At 42.8% G+C, this 6,758-nt stretch overlaps 1 pseudogene; it reads left to right on the top strand.

The window, feature by feature from the left end:
- The first annotated feature begins 778 nt into the window (after nucleotides 1-778).
- Nucleotides 779-4,385, top strand: LOC117694578 (protein deacetylase HDAC6 pseudogene; annotated as a pseudogene).
- Nucleotides 4,386-6,758: the final 2,373 nt, after the last annotated feature.

The raw sequence follows: 6,758 nt of genomic DNA, 5'->3' as shown, positions 1-6,758 counted from the left end.
TGATTCATCTGTTGACAGATGAGTTGTCTGGCTGATAACAATGAGTGATTAATCTTACAAGTTCAAATTTGACCTTACTAGGATGGTTCTTTTTTTTTTTTTTTTCTATCTGGCCTTCTTTGTATTTCCTTCCGCTTCGATGCAGTGGGTTTAAGTAATAATTGCCATCAAGATTAAAGGAAAAAATTAAATCCCCACATTCCATGCCTAATAGAAATCACAAACAAATACCTTCATCTAAAATATCTTTCCTTTCCTTATAAAACCAAAATGAAATCACTACTTTAAAAACATGTTTTATTGGTTATCTTATTTATTTACATTTCAAATGTTATCCTGCTTCCCAGTTAAGCCCTCTATCCCCTCCCATGTCCCCCCTGCTTCTATGAGTGTGCTCCCCACTGACCTACCCCCTCCCACCTCAGTGCCTTAGCATTCTCATATGCTGGATCATTGATCCTCCACAGGACCAAGGGGATCCCCTCCCATTGATGCCAGATAAGAAAATCCTGTGCTACATGTGCAGCTGGAGCCATGGGTCCCTCCATGTGTACTCAAATATCTTTATCTTACATATATTTCCTTGCATTATAAAACCAAAATGGAATCACCACTTTTAAAATTAGGCAAAAAATAGGTATAGCTACAAGAAAATTCTAGATAAAAATCAGCAATTAAAAAAAAAAACTCTTGAGAGAGACTTCCTTTAGCACCTGATGGAGCAGATATGGAGACCTTCAGTCAAACAAGCCATTCCATGACCCAACGCTCTTCAGCCATGACCCCCACTGGCCAAGATTCTTCTACCAGGCAGCAAAAGACTAGCACAACCCCCAGTCTCCTCTTCAGGACTCCAGCGCCACCTTGGGTGCTGTACCCGACTCCAGCCCCAATCTAGCATAGGTAAAGAAGAAAGGCAAAATGAAGAAGCTCAGCCAACCAGCTGAAGAAGACCTAATCATGGGGCTTCGAGGGCTGGATCTGAACCCTGAGACACGAGTACCAGTTGGTACTGGATTGGTGTTTGATGAGCAGCTAAATGACTTCCACTGCCTTTGGGATGACAGCTTCCCTGAAAACCCTGAGTGGCTCCATGCCATCAAAGAGCAGCTGATCCTGGAGGGCCTCCTGGGCCGCTGTGTGACCTTTCAGGCCCGGTTTGCTGAAAAGGAGGAGCTGATGTTGGTTCACAGCCTGGAATGCATTGATCTGATGGAGACAACCCAATACATGAATGAAGGAGAACTTCGAGTATTAACAGGCACCTATGATTCAGTTTATCTGCATCCGAACGTATATTCATGTACCTGCCTGGCTACAGGCTCTGTCCTCAGGCTGGTAGATGCAGTCATGGGGGCTGAGATTCGGAATGGCATGGCCGTTATCAGGCCTCCTGGACACCATGCTCAGTGCAGTCTTATGGATGGGTATTGCATGTTCAACCATCTGGCTGTGGCTGCCCACTATCTGCAAAAGAAGCATCGAATTCAGAGGATTCTCATCGTGGACTGGGGTGTGCACCATGGTCAAGGAACACAGTTCACCTTTGACCAGGACCCCAGTGTCCTCTATTTCTCCATCCACCACTACGAGCATGGTCGGTTCTGGCCCCATCTTAAGGCTTCTATCTGGTCCACTACAGGTTTTGGCCAAGGACAAGGATGTACCTTGGACCAGGTGGGGATGCGTGATGTTGACTACATTGCTGCTTTCCTGCATATCCTCCTGCCAGTTGCCTTTGAGTTCCAGCCTCAACTGGTCCTGGTGGCCGCTGGATTTGATGCCCTCCATGGAGCCCCCAAGGGAGAGATGTCTGCCACTCCATCAGGATTTGCACACCTAACCCATTTGCTCATGGGTTTGGCAGGAGGCAACTTGATTCTGTCTTTAGAGGGTGGTTATAACCTCCATGCACTGGCTAAGGAGGTCAGTGCTTCACTCCACACCCTTCTTGGAGACCCTTGCCCCATGTTGAAGTCCCCTGTTGCACCTTGTGCAAGCGCCCAGACTTCCATCTCCTGCACTCTAGAAGCCCTTAAACCCTTCTGGGAGGTCCTTGAGAAATCAGTTGAGCCCCAAGAGGAAAATGAAGTGGAAGGAGACATGCTAGAAGAGGAAGAGGAGGAACGCCGCTGGGAGGCTGCTGCTCTGCCAACGGATCCATGGCCACTGCTCCAGAACCGCACTGGGCTGGTCTATGATGAAAGGATGATGACTCACTGCAACCTATGGGACAATCATCAGCGCATCTTACACATCATGTTTCACCTGGAGGAGGTGGGTCTTGCAGCATGCTGTCTCATCCTACCTTCCCGGCCTGCCACAGATGCTGAGCTCCTTACGTGCCACAGTGCTGAGTATGTGGAGCATCTCCGGGCCACAGAAAAGATGAAAACCAGGGATCTGCACAGTGAAGGTGCCAACTTTGACTCCATTTACATCTGCCCCAGCACCTTTGCCTGCGCACAGCTGGCCACAGGCACTGCCTGCTGCCTGGTGGAAGCTATGCTTTCGGGAGAGGTTTTAAATGGCAATAGTGTGCCCTCCAGGACACCATGCAGAGCCAGAAGCTGCTTGTGGTTTCTGCTTTTTCAATTCCGTAGCTGTGGCTACTCTCCATGCCCAGGGGCATTGCTGGACGTGCCCTTCGGATCCTGATCGTGGATTGGGACGTTCATCATGTTAATGGAACTCAGCACATATTTGAGGATGACCCCAATGCATTATACATGTCCCTGCACCGGTATGACCATGGCACTTTCTTACCCATGGGGGATGAAGGTGCCAGTAGCCAAGTAGGCCGGGCTGCAGGTACAGGCTTCACTGTCAATGTGCCCTGAAATGGGCTCCGCATGGGTAATGCTGATTACCCGGCTTTGTGGCATTGTCTGGTACTTCCCATCGCCTATGAGTTTAACCCAGAACTAGTGCTCATTTCAGCTGGCTTTGATGCTGCAAAAGGGGACCCACTGGGGGGCTGCCAAGTGACGCCTGAGGGTTATGCCCACCTTACCCACCTGCTGATGGGCCTTGCGGTGGCCATGTTATTCTTATTCTAGAGGGCGGATACAACTTGGCATCCATCTCGGAATCTGTGGCTGCCTGCACCCATTCCCTCCTTGGAGACCCACCATCCCAGCTTACTTCGCTGCGACCTCCACAGCCAGGAGCCCTGGCTTCAATTAGTGAGGCCATCCAAGTCCATCGCAAATACTGGCGCAGTTTACAGTTGATGAAGATGGAAGACAAGGAAGAATGCTCTAGTTCTAGGCATGTCATCAAGAAGCTGCCCCCAACTGCCAGTCCTGTGGTAACTAAGGAAATGACCACACCAAAAGGAAAGGTTCCCAAATTAAGCATGCAGAAGATCACAACCACATTACCTGCGAAAGAGTCTACTCTAGGCCAAGTTAAATCAGAGATGGCCATGGCAGTGCTTGCTCAGGGCCAGTCCTCAGAACAAGCTGCTAAGGAAACTACACTGAACCTAGCCACCTCAAAGGAGACTGTGGAAGGAGCCACCACTGACCAGTGGGCGTCAGCAGCTGCTACAGAGGACTTAGCTAAGCAAACCACCTCACAGGAGGTTGTGGGAAGAACTGCACCAACTCCTCCAGCCTCATATGCAAGTAAGTCAAGCAGGGAAGTTTCACCTCTGCAGGGAGCCACAGCCCCGCCCCGCAGTCCCTGGAGTTTGTGTTTCTCAGAACTTTGGAGCTAAGCAGTGAGGCTCAGGAGGCCTATGAGTCCAAGGGCCTCCTAGGAGAAGCAGCTGGAGGTCAGGACATGAACAGCTTGATGCTGACACAAGCATTTGGGGACTTTAATGCCCAGGAAATAGTTTATGCTGTGACCCCACTACCCTGGTGTCCCCATTTGATGGCAGTATGCCCCATTCCTGCAGCAGGCCTAAATGTGTCCCAACCTTGTAAGACATGTGGAACATGCCAGGAGAACTGGGTGTGTCTGACTTGCTATCAGGTGTACTGCAGTCGCTATGTCAATGCCCATTTGGTCTGCCACCATGAAGCCTCTGAACAATCATTGGTCCTCAGCTGTATTGACCTGTCTACCTGGTGTTATCTTTGTCAGGCTTATGTCCACCACCAGGATCTCCAAGATGTGAAGAACGCTGCCCACCAGAAGAAGTTTGGGGAGGACATGTCCCACTCACACTAAATCCCAAACCACATTGCCTGCTTGACTACCGAGGCCCCAGGCAGAGCAGCTTAGTTCACTGCAGTCTTGGATGAGGGTGGCCTCACTGTAACCCATCTTGAATAACCTTTGCCAGGTCTTATTTCAGTGCAAATCTTTGGCAGAGGACTCTACTCTCCAGTTTTAGATGTGCCTCTACCCATGGCTGGCTTGGGGAGCAGCTCTGTTCTACCCAGAAGGAAAGAGGGACAGCTTAGTAGCCCTAGGAAGGAGCTGAGATTACAAGGATGACATTGAAGGAGACAACTGGCAGTGGTGACAGGCCTGCATATTTAATAAAGTTGAAGTTGTTACAAAAAAAGTCTTGCTAATTTTAATAACAATAAAATCATGCAAAAAATAGAGACTGTATGTCCCAAAATTCAATAAATATAAAAATCAATACAACAAAAATAATATTAGAAATTTAACATCATGAAATTCTAAGTTAAAAATGAATGCATTTTAAGTTTAAATAGGCAAATAGTAGTTCTCACTGTCTTAGCTACTTTTCTCTTTTCTATTGCCATGACAAATACTGTGACCAAGGAAACTTATTTTAAAAAGCACTTTGCTACAGTTTCAGGTATGAGTTCATTACCAATTATGGCCAGGAGCATGGAAGGCAAGCAGACATATTGTGAGAAAAATAGTTGAGAGCTTATATCTGATCAACAAACAGGAGAGAGAGAGAGAGAGAGAGAGAGAGAGAGAGAGAGAGAGAGAGAGAGGAAGAAGGAAGAAGAAGAAGAGGAGGAGGAGGAAGAGAGAGAGAGAGAGAGAGACTGAGAATGTCAGGGGTAGATTAGGCTTAAGGAAAACTTGTGAAACCTCAAAGTCCCCATCCAGTGAAACATCTTCAACAAAGCCTAATCCTTCCCAAAGCAGGTCTACCAACTAGGGACAAAGAATTCAAATATATGAACCTGCAGGAGGCATTCTCATTCAAACCATCATACCTATTAACAAAATACACATTTGAGGCTTTTGTAGAAGGGTCAACATAGACGAAAAAATGTGACTGACAAACAGGATATGTCTCCAAATCATTAGAGTCATACAAGTCATTACAAGAAGTCGACAAGAGAAAATCTCAGAAAAAAAGAACTCAGGATGAATATAATTCATTTTTTAAAAAAGCATTTTACTAGATATCCCTCAGGTCATTAATGTCCAAAATAAATTTAGCTAATGATAATTAGGGTAATAGTCATTTGAACATAACTTTAAATATAAGTATATGAATAAAATGTAAAGACTAATATACAATTTTAAGAGAATATATCAGTCTAAATCATAAGGAAATAAAAAATAAGAATCTAAATCTAATATAGATGTAGAATCTATCTACATTATTTTAAAAATATATTTTTGAATTAGCATACTTGCTAAAATAGTTTAAATGTCAGATAAATACCAGTGCTACTTGTTGTAGACACAGAGGGAAAAGAAAATGTCATCTGATGGACATAATCCTTGCTCAGCTAGGACTTGAACATTTTTCAGTTCACATCCTAAGAAACAGTGTCCTTTTTGTAGAGAATTGAATAATATTCATGATCTTGTTATTTAAAATAATCATATATAAAGCTGAAATGCTCTCTTAAGTGTAAGAAAACTGTACTTTTCACTTATAAAGAATAATGATTGTGTTAGGCAAGCTTCATATAAATGTGAGTTATAAGGATGTTGATGTGAAATCAACAGAGGAAAAAATATAGAAGAATTTAACCATTTTAAAACATAAATACATGTATATTTTGCATTTTCACTGTTTTAAAAATGTATTGTGAAAAGAGATTCACTGAAGCTTTTATAGTTGAGAGCAATAATTTAATATTTGATTATTCAGTATATTTCATATATAAAGGAAATACTCTGCATAAATATAATTAATTATGTGTGCATATGTTTGTGCATGAGTTCTAGATAAAAAGTGAAAAATTTTCCAATCATTTTATGAATACAATAATATTGTATAAAGGAAGGATGAAACTTGATAAATATAAATCAAATGAGATTTACTAATCTTAATTACAATAATCATTATAAATTGGCTCAGTTTTATTATTGTTGGAAATTTATGTACATGTACTAAGTAAGATACAATTTCTATGTCCTTTTTAATAGAATGTGAAGATCCTTTCTATAGTAAAAATATAATTCCTCAACGAAGTGATTTTAACCTTGGCCATATAACAGGTTTAACAGAGGTAGATCAAAATAATTTTTATAATAATTTACAGGTAAAGATTTAGAATTACTGGTGATTATTACCAGCATTTATGCCCATTTTATAAGTGAATAAGATAAATATAAATCCTGTTCTCCGAGTTTTGTTCCTAGGATAGTGAATATGTAGTCAAAGATCTGTAATCAGCACATAAATAAGTTACAAGTGAGAAAAATATATTATTTATGGCAATGGAACATGATTGACTTGTTTAGTAAAAGATGGCTAATTTAAACTACAGGTAAAATATTTTAAGTATAACAAACATTGCTTAGCTCTACTAAAAAGACTAGTTGAAGAGGTGAAGTCATAGAAAGGGAAAAGAAGT

Source organism: Arvicanthis niloticus, chromosome X (assembly GCF_011762505.2).
Source record: "Arvicanthis niloticus isolate mArvNil1 chromosome X, mArvNil1.pat.X, whole genome shotgun sequence".
Lineage (NCBI taxonomy): Eukaryota > Metazoa > Chordata > Mammalia > Rodentia > Muridae > Arvicanthis > Arvicanthis niloticus.
Note: the sequence above shows the minus strand (reverse complement) of the source record. Positions and strands in the feature narration are given on the sequence as shown.